The sequence below is a fragment of the Piliocolobus tephrosceles genome, chromosome 12 (assembly GCF_002776525.5).
Source record: "Piliocolobus tephrosceles isolate RC106 chromosome 12, ASM277652v3, whole genome shotgun sequence".
Classification (NCBI taxonomy): domain Eukaryota; kingdom Metazoa; phylum Chordata; class Mammalia; order Primates; family Cercopithecidae; genus Piliocolobus; species Piliocolobus tephrosceles.
In genome coordinates this window covers 118,911,760-118,928,489 of record NC_045445.1, presented here as the reverse complement: position 1 = coordinate 118,928,489, position 16,730 = coordinate 118,911,760, and the positions used below count along the sequence as shown (strand labels likewise).

General features: G+C 37.9%; 1 protein-coding gene across 1 annotated transcript in view; it reads left to right on the top strand.

The window, feature by feature from the left end:
• The window catches only part of IL1RAPL1 (interleukin 1 receptor accessory protein like 1), a 1,416,649-nt gene that overhangs the window by 661,298 nt on the left and 738,621 nt on the right, over positions 1–16,730 (top strand). The gene's annotated exons all lie outside the window — the stretch shown is intronic.

Sequence of the window (16,730 nt, the reverse complement as noted above, 5' to 3'; positions counted from 1 at the left end):
TATAACCATCTCCGGACACACACGCACCCACACACACAACTATGACCATTAAGATGATTTTATTTTTTGGAATGGCATCCTTACTTTTCTTCATATTTTTGTCACTCAAATATGCATCCCTAAACACTGTAGTTTAGTTTTGCCTAAGTGTGTGTGTGTGTGCGTGCACGTGTGTATGACAGAGTCTCACCCTGTCACCCAGGCTGGAGTGCAATGATGTGATCTCGGCTCACTACAACCTCCGACCTTCTGGGTTCAAATGATTCTCCTGCCTCAGCCTTCTGAGTAGCTGGGATTACAGGTGCCCGGCATCACGCCTTGATAAGTTTTGTATTTTTAGTAGAGACAGGGTTTTACCATGTTGGCCAGGCTGGTCTCGAACTCCTGACCTCATGATCCGCCTGCCTTGTCCTCCCAAAGTGCTAGCATTACAGGCGTGAGCCACCATGCCTGGCCAGTTTTGCCTAATTTTTTAAAATCTATTAAGCTTCTTTTAATGTATAGTTTTCTTCCTTTATGTTTTTATTTTATTTAAACTGTATATGTGTTGAGGAAGCTAGATAGTTTGTTCTGTAGTTTTCCATGGTCTGGCTTTCGCAGCCTGTGTTTTTGTGATGTAGTTTGATTTGCTTCACTATCATCCGTATTCCCTGTCTGCCTTGTTGCCTTGCTGAAGATCACCAAATTTCAAGGACTTCTTCCCTGCTCTGCTCCATGGCACGTCTCAGCCCACTCTGGATGTGCATGGGTGGCGGCCAATAGAGATGGGCTGCAATGACTGGCTTCTTTAGTAAGAGCTGTGAGGTTACATATATTCAGCTATGGGTTTCTAAATGCCCATCCAAGAACAAGTTCCAGGGAAGACAGGGCATGCATGAGTTTGAGGCAGAATGAGAAAAATAAGCAACATATAATACATTTTTTCATAAAATTAAATTTCTCCTTTTAAAGAAGTGTTCTTTATTATATTTCAGTTAGCCTACTGTTTCATTGGCATCATTTCCCTTTCATTGTTTGTATTTTTGTTTTGATGAAACAAAAAATTAGAAACCCCATGTCAGTCTTTATTCTCTTTTTATTATGCTAATTTCAAAAAATGAAAAGTGTTGGAAACACTGCTTTAGCCTTAAATTTTCGGCAGAAAATTACATTTTGAATTTTCATAAAAGAAATGATTGTTCTTAACCCATTCTGTATAATAATTTTTAAAAACCTCTGTAAAGTGTACCTTGAGAAATAGTACCTGTGATTTGTCTAAGGTTTTGAATAACTATTCATTCTATCTCAAATGTATTTCCACCACTAAAACTGCTATACCACTTTATGGAAAGAAGAAAAGCAACTTTCCTTTTTTGTACAGGAAACTGGAAAGTTCATCTCATGGAAGGTGTGGAGAGAAAGGTGGCTATGTAATTCTCCTTTGGATATTTCTGGATCTGTTTCTCAATCAGATTGGTTCCGTTCACACTGCCTGCTGTCATGAAAGTTTATCCCTTGCATGCAATGCCAGCATAAATTTCTCAGCATAGAACAGCTCTGCTTGTTAAGGAAGCTGTTCTGAATTATCAAATATATATTTTTTAATTAGCCACCCTTGCTTATGCTTTCAGAATATATATTAAAGTGATCTGGGGTATTTCATGTAAGTGTAAGAAAGACAATCCAAACTCCCTTTGTTTCCTGACTTAGCTTATTATATCTTCAGTACTTGCAAACCGTGTGATACATGGTCAGTCACAACACACTGCTATTTACTGAGCATCCATGGCCACTGGCTGACGTGGCATTGAATATAACATTGTATTGTTGCTCTAAGCCTTTTAGCCTTCGTGCTAAATGACTTAACCCATCACAAGAAATTTATAATGGACATATAACTCACCTAGTTATTCTGCATGAGATTGATTTGTTGTGAAGTTATTGGCTCTAATGTCTTTGAGAGGGTAGGCCTTCAGTTCAAATAAAGACAGCCTCATTTATGGATTTCAAAGCATGTCTATACACTGTAAGTCTGTATTAAAGAAATGGGATGAAGCCAGCTGTTAAAAATGAGAAAATATGTGCAAAAGGATTTGAAGTTGACTGTATTATATAGAAGTAGTAAATTGGGAGCTTTAGGGCATACTGAAGCTTCATATTGTTTGAAAGTTTGAGTTCTGTAGAAAAATGAGTACTATTAATTAGGTGACGTGGTTTCAGCATTCTCAGGCGTCTGCTCCCCACAGTGTCAAAACCTTTGCCCAAGCCACTCACTTTATTGTGACCCCTGTAGATGCTCTATCATTATGGTCCCTTTACCCATTAAAAAAAAAAAAAAAAAAATCGTTGTTGTCTCTCAGGCAACGAGGGCTTTTTGTCAGCATTTTTCATCTGCCCATCCCTTCTTACAATCTTTTATACTACTGACAACTTGAAAGCCCACGTTCCATATTCTCTCCTGGATCTCTAGGCCTACCAAAGTTTCTTTCTAAAACCATGAAATGACCACAAGCTAATTTGATGAATTGATTCATAATAAATTCTTAATAAGAAGTGACCTACAACTAGGTCAGGTCATTCTTCAACCACCTATTTGATTTGATTACTGATCCCCCACAGGCAATCCACGTGACTGAAGCTGGAATTTAAATTTTCTGTGATGATGTCCCTAGAGCGTATATGTGAGACCTTTGGTAGCAGGAGTCTCTGAGAGCCTCTAACTCATGGCATTCTCAAATAGACATAGGCAAAGCCCCAAGGACATTTTTAAGAGACTTGTTGTAAATTATCTAGTATTATGAGTTAAGTCTGTCCCGAATTCATCAGAAAAAAATAGAATCTGCTGCTACAAGATATTAAGATTTCTGGTCTTAAGCAACAGTCTTGAATTTCACTACCTGGATTCTTCTCTTTGACTTCAACTTTGCAAATAGGATGGTTGAGGAGGATGGAGCCATTGAGAGGGTCGCTGCTCTGTGAAGTTGCTTTTGTTCATATTCGTACTGACCTGGCACAGTGTGGGCGGAGGCGATGCATGTTTTCTGACATTGGGCCAGTGATGTATGGCCTGACCTTCAAAATGAGGAACATCATCTCTGTGGGTGAGACTATAGCCGTGCAAATGCTTTTATCCCATATTGCTCAGCAGTTTGCAACCGGTTCTGATAAAAAGCACCCATCCCGCTGAGTTCGCTGAAGCTTGTATATTCATTTTAGTTTGAACATTTTGGCAAATTAAGGACTGAGTGAAACCATAAAATTGATTTTATTTACAACAAAGCATTGTAGTGTCTGTTGGTTGTTCTTACATCTCTTTCCTTTAGTCTTTGAGGTTGTTTCTGTAGGTGGCTTATCTAACTTTACATTGAATTTGCATGCACTTCAGGATAGTACTTCCCCTGGGTTTCTTCTTAATTGATATTGGACATGGTATGCATTCTCACACTTTGTGCATAAAGTTGGTAACTATACAGAGTCCTAGTTTACACCTACCCCAGGTGATTCTGATTCAGGAGATAGGAGATGGAAACCAAAACTACTACACATTGTTAGTCAGTAGGTGACTCTTCCAATGTGAATCTACTGATCTCTGCTGTATACCATGCAAAGCCGTCATTTTCTAACTCTGCTAAATACTAAAGGTTCACAAGCCTTACTTCTCATTTACCAGAAGGTTGTTCGAGTTTTTCTCCATTTGGTTCGATAGTATTGCTATGGATGGCATTCATAGCACATGATAAGATGGGCATAGTATACTTTGAATGAATTCTTAGTTTTCCTTGAAACAACAAGATAAAAAGTTAGAATTATAAGAGAGCTACCTAGTGGATAAGGATATAGGCCTGTTGCATCTTGTCTTAATGTCGGCTTTAAGGTTTTCTCAGGTTACAGATTTAAATATAAATGAAAGTAAGTGTAGATATATACTTTGAATATATTCCTAGAAATTTGATTTTATATTTACAATAAATATATGTTAAATGTTAGTGAATTTTGTTTTCGTTCTTTCTCGTTTAAAAAATATTTCTTATCATTTTATAAATAAGTCTATACTTTAAGTAGTTCTACTCTTTTTATGAAACATGGAGACAGAGATGATAAGACATGATCTTGCCATAAAATAAAACACACATTATATTTGTAGGAACATAAAGATATGCTAGTAACTAAAACATATTTTTTAGTGCCTACTATATGTCCCTTGGATTTGAATGTAAGAGAGATTTTAGGACTTAAATAGTAGTTTATGCAATTAGAGAATGCAGAAATAGTGTGAAAGAATCATAGTCTAGATACATTACTATTTTTTGTATACTCTGCAAGTTTTTAACAGTTTGTAACAAATGCCTTGGGCAGAGTAGGACATTGCCAAAAATCAACATCATGCTACTTACATTTACAATCATCTGATAGTCATCTCTGAAATGAGCATCCTCCTGATTGCCTAACATGTTTCTTTTATAATGTAATAAAGGTGAGTTACACATTTTAACAACAGTATTTGTCTGATATACCTAGAGAGAAGAAAAAAGATTGTTGGAGAGCAAGATACCCAAGATACTGATTTTTCCTGGCCCACATTTTAATTTAACTGTATTGTCAAAAGAGGCATTTTATTTTATTTTATTTTACTTTTTTATTTTTTTGAGACAAGAGTCTTGCTCTGTTGCCCAAGCTGGAGTGCAGTAGCCCAATCTTGGCTCACTGCAACCTCCACCTCCTGGGTTCAAGTGATTCTCCTGCCTTGGCCTCCGTTGTAGCCGGGATTACAGGCACCCGCCACCACCCTCAGCTAATTTTTCTATTTTTAACAGAGACAGGGTTTCACCATGTTGGCCAGGCTGGTCTTGAACTCCTGACCTCAAGTGATCCACCCGCCTCGGCCTCCCAAAGTGCTGAATTTACAGTTGTGAGCCACCATGCCTGGCTGAAAGTAGCATTTTAAAAGATCGATATTTTAAATTAAATTGAAGATACTCTATCAAAACTTTACATTCTTATGCCGGGTCATCCCTCCTTACCCTGTGCTCAAGCTCCTAGAAATCTCATCTATTTAAACCTGACTCTGCTATTCAAGTAACTTCCAGGTTTTCTTCCCGTAGTGCTATATCTTTTTCTCTCTTCTCCAGGATCCTGCTGGACATCATTTCCTGATATTCTTCTGGCACCTCAACATGGCCCACATCAAATTAGTTATCTTTGCACTGTTTTTGTATTGTGTATTTCAGTCAAAGGGGTTTACCTTTAATTTTCTTAGGAGTAAAAGATTATAGTCTTATTTAGTCTTTCTTTTTTCTTTTCTCCTTCCCCCAATTTCCTGTTGATTCTACCTCTAAAACCTATCTGGCATCATTCATGAGGATACTTTGCAAAACGAGGATTATGAGATCAGGTCCTGTGGTAAGCAGGGAGCCAAAATAAGAACCCCAGAGTTTCTTGCCTCCCTGGTGTACACACCCAGTAAAATCCCCTTCCCTTGAGTGTGTATGAGACTATGAATATGATGGATTCCACATCTCCGAGTAGGTTACTTTATACAGCAAAATGGAAGAGAAGTTTGTGTATATAATTTAGGCTGCAAATCAGTTGATTTTGAGCCAATCAAAGGAAGATTACTCTGGGTGGGCCTGACTTTATCAGGTGAAAGCCCCTAAACTGGGAACTGAGCCCTTCTCCTGCTGGAAATGAAGTCCTCCTTGCCAATGTAAGCAGCCATGTTGTAAGTGGGTCCATGAGAGGGCCATGTGGCCGTGAATTTCAAGTGACCTCTAGGAGCAAAGAGTGGCTCTTGTCTGACAACTAGCAAGAACAGAGATCTATAACCACAGGGAAATGAATGCTGCCAACAACCACATGAGCTTGGAAGAGGACCCAAGCTCTATAAATAAATGCAGCCTGGCTGGTACCTCAATACTGCCTTGTGCGACTCAGCAGGGCACCCAGTTAAACCGCACTTGGACTCCTGACCCACAAAAACTGTGAAATAATAAACTCAGGTTGTTTTAAGCACTATTTTTTAATTTTTAATTTTTATGGATATATAATAGTTGCACATATTTATAAAGTAAGCCACTAAATTTGTGTTTATTTGTTATGCAGCAATAAATAACAATATAGGTCTTCATTATCTTTTGCTTTGGATCAGTGCAGTAACCTTCAAACTAAGCTCTCTTAACTCATCCATCTCCATGAAATCCTGCGTAACAGAGCCAAAGTCATCTTCCTTTTCCTACATAAGACAGCCAAAGTAATCTTCCTTATAAACAGACTATGATGTAACCTCCATGAGATAGGGGATTTGTCTTGTTCAAAACTGTATCTCTAGAAGAACACTAACATTTATGCATGCTATAAATATTGACTGATGGATTGATGGAATAAGTATCATCTGTCCTCCTACACATACATCAAAACCTTTGCTGGTCCCTTGCCTACAGAGACATCCTCCAGATACAAGAAGAGGAAAGGTATATAATTAAATGCTTCAGCATATAGGTTCTAGAGTAAAACCTTGTGTTTAGATTTCAGCTCTAATATTTCCTAGCTTTGTGATCTCTTGGAATATGTATGACTTCACTAAGCTTCAGTTTTCCAATTTATAAAACATGAATAATTTTTACCACTCAAGACTGTATTGAATATTAATAAGACAATGCTTTTAACATATTTTCACAGTGCCTGGCCTATGCAGTAGATCAACAAATATGATTTATGATTATAACATTTAAGGCCCTTTACTATCTACCGTTCCCTCCTGTCCTCCAGCCTTATGAAGCTGCCACCCTTGTGTTTCCTGCCTTTAAAGCATGATGGAGGCCGGGCGCGGTGGCTCAAGCCTGTAATCCCAGCACTTTGGGAGGCCGAGACGGGCGGATCACGAGGTCCGGAGATCGAGACCATCCTGGCTAACACGGTGAAACCCCGTCTCTACTAAAAAATACAAAAAAAACTAGCCAGGCGACGTGGCGGGCGCCTGTAGTCCCAGCTACTCCGGAGGCTGAGGCAGGAGAAGTGCATAAACCCAGGAGTCGGAGCTTGCAGTGAGCTGAGATCTGGCCGCTGCACTCCAGCCTGGGCGACAGAGCGAGACTCCGCCTCAAAAAAAAAAAAAAAAAAAAAAAAAAAAAAAGCATGATGGAGAGTGAGATGCATGGATAATTTTAAAGTGTCCAGTTCTACCCATCCCCTGCTAAATGACCTTGAGCGAGTTTCTTCGCAGCCTCAGTATGGTTATCTGAGGAATGGGGCTAATTTTAATACATAGTTCTCAAGTTTGTATTGAGTCGATCTCTGTATTAGTCAGTCACATTGAGCAATAACCAAATATTGGTCACTGACGTCACTTACTGCAGGGACAATATAATTGACATCTTTCATAACATTATGAAGACCCATGGAAAACTTTTTATTTTCTTAATATTAGAAATAGTTATGTTGGTATTGAACAGTCAATGGTTGTTACTGTTTTTATCTGACCAGGCATTTCTCTTTGAATTAGCTTCTAATTGAGATAATCTGTACTAGCTCTAGTTCAGACCTTGTTCACTGTCTCTGTGTATTTCCTTTTTTCTCCTTACAAATTTCTAATTTATGTTTTCCTGCTATATTTTGGTAAGTTACCTTAAATTCATTCTTAAAAAAATAAAGGTATAAGTAAGTATGAAAAAACTTTCCATGGTTGTTACATATGTAACTAGCAGTAATTCTGTGTCATTTGTGTGAGGGTATGTGTGTGTTTTAATGGTGAGAGTTAACAAATTATGTAAGAAACGCTGACATTTGAAAACTGATTTTTAAAAACAACTTGCAAAATTTCATCAAATGAGTCTCGTTTCTTGCATTGAATCGATTATAGAAGCAATTCATCAAAAGGCAAATATAGTGATTCTTACATCATCCATTTAAAGTATCCCAAATGCTATAGCATAAGGAAGTACATGTACTAGGCAGCCTTGAAGTTAATGAACTCATGTTGATGTTAAAACTGGTGCACTCTTTTCTCCTGGAGGTATGGCTGAATCTATGCCACAGCCAGGCACTCTTTTATCAGATTCCATTTGAAAGTCAATTGATGAATCAGCCCTGATGCCTCATTGAACATAATGTCGAGCAGCAAAGATTTCTGTACTCTATTGATGTGTTTAAGCAGCATCAAACAAGCACACACATCAGTGGAAATATCGGTGAAATCATTTGTCAACAATTTTATAAAGAACACAGTTGGCTTCCTAATTTCTCCACTGTTTGAGTTGCTATAGTCTAATAAAACATGTTTCTGCATGGAGACATACTGATACTTCATGGAAAAGTAATCAGAAGTCTTAACTGAAATAAAATTATATTTGTCCCTGTTTAAAGATATTCAAACACTACTTCAGTTCACAGACTTAGAAGTGAATAACTTCTTTTTGACCTTATTGAATGAGGATGTGATTAATGTAACTAAAGTCACACTTATGTTGGATGGTGGATTGACCATGCTGTGAGATCTTTAGCACGAAAATTGAGATCTCTTCTGGTTAGCTTCGAATGGCTATACTTTGTGCTAGCCATCACTGACTCACACCTAAAAAGATAAACTGTAGGTGTAAGCAGCAAATATCAAGCCCTCTTAGGCTATATTCTTCCTTTCCTTCCTTTTTTTTTTTTTTTTTTTTTTTTGAGTCGGAGTCTTGCTCTGTTGCCCAGGCTGGAGTGCAGTGGTGCGATCTGGGCTCACTGCAAGCTCTGCCTCCCAGGTTCACGTCATTCTCCTGCCTCAGCCTCCCGAGTAGCTGGGACTACCACACCCGACTAATTTTTTGTATTTTTAGTAGACGGGGTTTCACTGTGTTAGCCAGGATGGTCTTGATCTCCTGACCTCGTGATCCGCCCGCCTTGGCCTCCCAAAGTGCTGGGATTACAGGTGTGAGCCACCGTGCCTGTCCCCATTCCTTCTTTTTCTTAATATTTTTCCATTTCAGGGTCACAACTGCAATACCTTACATATCCAATATTAGTAATGAGAACATCTGTTTTGCACTGATATTGTTAAATTGGCATTCGGTAAAATCAAACCATTCCTTGCATTAATGGGTGAGAACTTGCCTTTCACCTAGAGCCAAGTTCATTACAAATTCATGCTCACAGCCCAGAGAAAAACAAGTTTTTATGAGGTTTCAACAAGTAATATATCTGCATGATGGGTTGTTCCAAGAAACTAAGCAAATGAAAATGTCAGTTTGCAGAAACTGTCAAAACGAACATAACCTAATTTAGAATTGCTGCTTATTTAATAAGCCACCAGTGGCCCTTCCAGATAGAGTCCTGCCAATCTTGCAAAGTACTCATTCATCTTGCATTTAAGTTTGTAGATACCCTAGGCTCTGCCAATGGGAAAAGGACATTAATTAGATACCGCAGTCAATCATTAAACAGCTGCAAGCATAGTTAGTGCCATTAGCTATGAAATGCTATAAGCCTTCATATGAATATACATTGATAGGTCAGCATGGGACCCCAGTGTGTATGCAGTTATAAAACAGTGTGCATCGCTGTATGCTTTGCACATGGCACATCCTCACAACGTACATATCGATAAGTAGTTTTAATGTATATTCTATGTGTTTGAATTGCAGGTTACCCACTTAAGGTAGGTTCTTATTTGAGGCCCTTAGTGTTTGCATAGTAAGGGCCCTGAATGCTACTACTTTGCACAGTAACGTGTCTTTACAGACATTATATCTGACTTCATGTTTTATGGTTGTTAGTTATTGTGAAACAAATGTGTGTGACTGCCACTGGGCAATGCTGCTTCAATAGAGTATACACATTAAGTGTATGACATTTGAAACTAGCAGAGTAGGAACTCTGAAGGAGGTAGGGCAGGGGATGACAAGAGTGTGGGAGGAGGAGAGGTTTCAGGATAGGTATTAGGAATGAAGAAATAATCATGCATTTTTAATTGTATAGAATAATTTGATTGCAAGTTTCAAAGACAAACTCAAAAAGAATGTAATCAATTCTCTGCATGTTGGCACAACAGAAATTTATGGGGAGACTGTGGAGGAAACGAAATGAGAACAGCTGAATGAAGTCAATCGCTGTGATGTGGAGCCTTCCTTATTGTTGAGAATGGAAAAGAGTGCAAACGCACAGTGCAACAGATTTGGCAGCAAGCTGTGTTTTCTCAGTATGGTAGATCTGTATTGCTCATGAGCATTGAGAAAGACCTACACACCTGCTTCTGTTATTCTCAAGCTGAATGATGATGACAGAGTTTATAAATGGCCTTTCTTTCCTCTCTGTTAATGTTTCCTCATATGTGGGAGAAGGTCGATTATCTGGCTATCTACATATCACCTGGAATTGTTACACCACGCAGTGAATGTTTAAGAAATGAGAGTGGATGGTTTTGGTTGATGGTTTTAGTTAGCTACAATGTTTTCAACATCTTTAATCATATTATCCAGACTTCTTGTTTGTTCTTCCTTTATTACCTATTGATTATTGTAATTTTGGCTCCATATGCCTGTTACCTGGAGTCACATTGATACATTTTTGTCATCATGTGACATTGCTTTCCCTCAATCTCATATGCCATTTCTAAATCTCATTCTTGCTTTAATATTTACTCGATCACGTCCGAATCTGGGAATCACCCTCTCATCCAACGTAACAGCAGCCCCTCACATGGATCCTTTGCTTCTAACTTGCCTCGATTTATTTATAGCCATTAGAGATCACCAAGACCCAATTTGGTCATCCATTATGTTTGGGAGGGCAGAAATATTATTTTAGTTATATATTCAGTGACTTACAATTGTTTATCACAAACTTAAAGTTCCCTTTAGTAAGCACTGGACCTGTTTCAGGTACATTGTCAATTGTAGAAGGCAGTTGTGGGCATGAACAAAATGTTAGAGATGTCAGAGGGTGATGTGGCTGTCTTTAGAGGTAGAGTCTTATTGGAATATGACCTAGAACTTTATTTTCAAAGCAAAACAAAGAAATGGATAATCATTTCTTTTCCTTATCAATGATCTCTTATTATCTACTGAATTAGTATTGCAAATTGTCATTGAAAGAGGGTTTCAAGAAATGTGGTTTTAAACTATCTTTTTCATTTTTCTCTAGCTTTTAAAAAGCTTTCTTTAAAAAGATGACAACCTTTAAAAATAAGTTTTAGATACCATATATGCCTTCCAATCTAAAAAAATGAAAATATTGATATTAAAACATTTTTCTCCATGGTCTGTGTTAAAATTTCCAGTCTGACTCATTCAATACTAATCTATGTGGAATTTACTTTGGGTAGTCTAATCGTTGTTGCAAAAAGTGCAATATATGTCTTCCTTGCCATAAGTACTGCTTTCTTATGTGATAGAAAACTGTTACAACTAAATTACATTACTTTAGAAAATATTTTTTAAATGGAGGTCTTTTTGAATACCATACCACATTCAATTTCCAGTTAATCAAATGGCATTTTTAAAATAAGTAGTGTGTATTAGATTTGTATTGCTGCAGTCACAAATTACCAAAGGCTTAGTTGCTTAAAACAAGATAATTTTATTATCATACTGACACAGGTCTTACTGATCAAGGTCTCAGCAGGACTGTGTTTTGTTCTGGAGGCTCTAGGAGAGAATGAATTTCCTTGCCTTTTGGAACTTCTAGAGTAAGTTTGTGCAACCTGCGGCCTGTGGGCTGCGTGCAGCCCGGGATGGCTTTGAATACGGCTCAACATAAATTTGTAAACTTTCTTTAAAACATTGTGAGATTTTTTTGTTTTGCAATTTTTTTTTTAGCTCGTCAGCTATCATTAGTGTTAGTGTATTTTATGTGTGGTCCAAGACAATTCTTCTTCTTCCATTGTGGCCAAGGGAAGCCAAAAGATTGGACACCCGTGTTCTAGAGGCTTACCACATTCTCATGACTTATGGCACCTTTCTTCAATCATTAAAGTCAGTAACATTACATCTTTCTGATCCTTCTTCAGTAGCCATATTTGCCTCTCTGATTCTTCTGCTTCCTTCTTCCACTTAAGGATCGTTATTATTAAATTGGATCCACCTGGGTAATCTATGCTTCTCTTCCCTTAAGGTCAGTTGATTAACAACAGTAATTCCGTCTGAAACCTTATTACCCCTTTACTGTGTAGCCTAAAATATTCACAGGTTTTGGGGATTAGCACATGGATCTCTTTGTAGGGGGAGGCATTACTCTGCATACTACAGCGTAGTATATAGGCACATAATTTTTTTTTTTTTTTTTTTTTGAGACAAAATCTCACTCTGTCGTCCAGGCTGGAGTGCAGTGGCATGATCTCCGCCCACTGCAACCTCCGTCTCTCAAGTTCAAGCGATTATCCTGCCTCAGCCTCCCTAGTAGTTGTGATTATAGGCGCACGCCACCATGCCTGGCTAATTTTTGTATTTTTAGTAGAGACGAGGTTTCATCGTGTTGACCAGGCTGGTCTTGAACTCCTGACCTCAGGTGATCTGCCCTTCTCGGCCTCCCAAAGTGCTGGGATTACAGGCGTGAGCCACCTTACCTGGCCTTATAAATATACTTATACCTAGGTTTGCACATGAAAATAAGCACCATTATTTTAGGTTATGGACGTTTTAATTTTCAACTTTGGCACTAGGTTTTTACTTATAAAATGAAAGGAAATCAACCTGATTACATGCTGTGTACCTTGAATCCATTTGAGGCCTACAAATTGTTTGTAAAAACAATTGCTTTTGTCCAACTTTTTTTTTTTTTTCCAACTGCATATATGATTTATGGAATTTGATTATAAGATCATGGAATTTTTCTCAACCAAAAGTAATGCTTTCTCACATTAATACATGAAGCACATTCCAGAATGATACTCCTGATTTTAAAAAGAGTAAAGGCAATTAATTGCTAACGTCTCCAAACATTTTCCTGTGAGCCACTAACTATTGCTAATGTTTCCTTGACAAGTGAAGAAAGCAATTATTTTCTTAAATATTCTGTCAAATGGTACTATTTTCTTCAGGGCGAATTCTCCATTCCGAAATTCAGGGATTAAGAGCAAGCTCTCAATAACTCTCATCCAGAACTTATAGTGTCCATGAAACTTTATGTGCAGTACAGGAACATTTTACATTTTGGGATTAAGAGTTGCAACAGTTTGGATGATTCCTCTGCAAACTCAAACTAATAGAGTCATACAATACAGGACCATATTCTTAAGGCAAATATACCATATAAGAAATGAAATAAATGGATTTTGGCAACTCCCTTTCAGGCTGAACTAAGTAAGCAGTTCTTCACACAAAGGCACCATGATACAGTGATAAAAATGGTGAGTTAGGATACAAGAAACTTGGTTTCTGGTCCTGGCTCTATCTCTAATTATTGCATCCTTTTAAACAAGTTAAAGGCCACCTTTTTGCCTCATTTCTCTCATTTAAAAAATGAGTTTAAGAGGAATTATCGCTGAAGTCCTGGATCATTCACAGCTTCTGTGATGTTATAATCCCAGTTTTACATGGCGGTGGCCATGTAAATGTGGCCATGTGGTGCATGCCTCACATTATCTGTGGTGGCTCCTGGAAAAAAAGAGGGGGTGTGAGCAAAAAAAGGAAATATAGCAGGGAGATGTGATATGACAAAGATCTTGCTACCACAATTGTTGGAAACAGAAAGCTTAGTCAATCGCTGAGAGCTAAAAAGGGCTCTTTTGCACATCTCCTTGCTACTTTACTGTTTTCTGAGTTCAATTCCAATGGAAATGGTAAATGTGAAGGGGCCTTAAAAAGAAATAGCATGAGGATGTTTTACTATAGTTCTGCCTTATTGTATATGGAATAGACTTGATACTAGAAAGTTGACAGCAAAGTGAAATTCTCTATATAACTTTTTTTTTCCCAACTGCTTTTTTAAAACTGAAACTGCACTCCCAGGGGAATATAAATGATCCCACAAGGTGCAGTAAAATTCAGAGAATGCTATTGCAGTAGGGACAAGATGGTCCAGAGGCACTATCTACCCCAAACCCACATTTAACTGATGCAGACCTGCAAACAGAGAGGCTTCAAGATTCACTCAAGGTCAAGAAGCCAGTTAGTTACAGAGTCAGATTTGAGGCTATGTTTACTGTTTCCCACCGGCAAGGTTCAGCTTTTCCTACTTGAATTGCATATGATTACATACAGTGTTAGAAAGGATTTTTTCTGTTGACTGTTGACTATATTAACATCAGTCACTGATTTTAATAATAGTACTTAATTGATGCTTTGTATGTGCTAAACACTCTTATAGGTGTTTTACTCAATATAGTTTTATTAACTCATCTAACCATTCCAAGTATTCTGTGAGATAATTCTACATATACTCCTACTTTACAGGAGGGACACCCGTGCCCCATTTAAAGATGACATTTGAACTTAGACACTTTGGCTCCAAATCCAGTGTTCCCAATTGTGCTATAATGCCTCTGAACTTAAATGGTATAAGAAAAATCAAACTACTAGGTTGGACCTCGATTATTTTATAATTACAGTCATATGAGATGAGCCACTTATTGTATGCATCTTTAGATATATAACATTTTATAACTTGAGGCTCATTCCTTCAACATGTAGTGATTAAGCATCTATTATATGTACAGGAATTCACCAGGTATTATAAGGGCTACCAAGGATAATGTAATTGAGAATGCTAGTATGCATGAAAAAAATGGTATAATTCAAAGTATAATGAATAGCATTAATAACAGTTCTTAGATATTACATATTTAATATGGGCCAGGCTTTGTGCTAGACACCTTGCATATATTATCTCATAATTTTCAATTCAGTCATTAAGCCAAGTCATATTTTTCCATTTTATAAATGATGAAATAGATGTGAATAGATAAGCGACTTACCCATACTTTCAAAGGAAGTGACAGAATTGGTATTCAAATCTGGGTCTGTGTGAATAACAACCTCATTTCATTTCTACTACTCTGCTTTAAATTGAAAACCCCAGTCCTATCAAAAGAACACGCAAGGCTCCTCTCCAGGACCAGCTGGGAGGCTTACTGCTGAATGCATGGCCACAATCCATTGTGGCTTCTTTTGGCACAGATCTTACATGTTCCTGGGGGGGTGGGGAGTGGGTATCATCTCCCCATATATGGTAATGAGGAGAAATCCTGGAGTTCATCTCCAGTCTTTCTGTTTAGACTTTGCCCACCAGTGGAATTTAAGAGCAGAGTATTGCAAAGTATTTTAGCAATATGTTAAGAACCCTTCATTTTGAGTTCATGGTTTGATGCTTCAACATCCTTCTCACTGACCTAATTTTGAGTCCACATTCAAAACCGGCTGAAACCCCTTGAAAATAAATCCAACAGCTAGTATCTGGCTCCACAACCACTCACCTTGCTTCGCTTGCTTTCAAATTGCCCGGTAAAATTCACTGGCGCCAATCACAAGTCCTCATGGTCTCTCTGTTCGTCACCTAGTTGTTCAAGCACTCACGGGTCCTGCCGTGGTGTGGCCCTGCGTGGCATACTGTCACCCTCTCTCTGGGACCTATGAGAAGGAGAAATTTCATCCTCTCAAATCACTTTCTCTTTTTCTCGTGTGACTGGACCAACTTTCCCATACCTTCACCAACATCTACGTTCTTAGAACAGATGGAATGAATGGAAGCGAAGATACGCAACTTCCTAAACTTGTGATTCTAACTTCAAAAGTAATGATTACTTTTTTCTCTTTCCTGCTGCTTTTCTATTTTATCTCTCATTTTTCTTACATCTTCTCTCTCATCTACCCCCGAGGATCCACTCTACGTAGGATCTGGAGCCTTACCTAATTCAGTCACTCATTTAGGGACTGTACTGGGTTTCTCCCCTTTCACCAAATAATGATGTAATTTCAGCTCTATGCCTTTTGAGTGACACTCACAGAAAGAGAAGCATTGTATCTCTACCTCTTAAGTGTCTTGAATTGTGAGTTTCCCTCCTCTCTTCTCTTCTGCTCTCCTCCCTTCCCTTTCCTCCCCTCCCGTTCCCTCTCCCCACAACATGTAAACATTTTGTAATTCCATGCGTGTCCCTGTTATCTATTTGTTTGTAGTGTTAAGGTGACTTACAGCTTAGGGGTATAACTGTATATGTATTATATTCAGATGGAGACTTGTCAAGACAAATACAGTCTTCCTGACACTGATGCATCCAGTCAACACTGGAACAGAAAGTTGATAGCTGCATTAAAATTTTTGCAAATGGCTGCCATAGAAACCCATGCAAGAGTGACTTTGCGCTGAAATATGACATCTCAGGGATCTGTCTGTTGAATCTTTGACACAGAAAGACAAATAAATTAGAAAGCAATTTTCCACAGAGCCTTTTAGATCCTTAAAACTTGAGTCTCAAAGAACTTGAACAAAGTAACTATTTAGAAAAAGAAAAGGCATTGGTTCTTGGCATTTTTAAATTCATTGAATAGATTCTCCTTAAATGTTAATAGCATTTTGATGGGAGAATTACTCTAATCAGAGCATTCAGCTCACCTCAGAAATGATTTAAAAATTTTATGTTATGCCTGTTAAATATTAAGCTTCTCATTTTCCATTCCCATATCAAAACTGGCATCACATTTCAGAAGTCAAGGTTTAACAGTCAGCAAATAAACATATTTGCAACACTGTTAAATGATAATTATTTTTGCATTTGATATGCAATTTTATCGACAATTTATGTATTGAGGAATATGTATTTTATTGACTGAATCTATGCAAGCAAT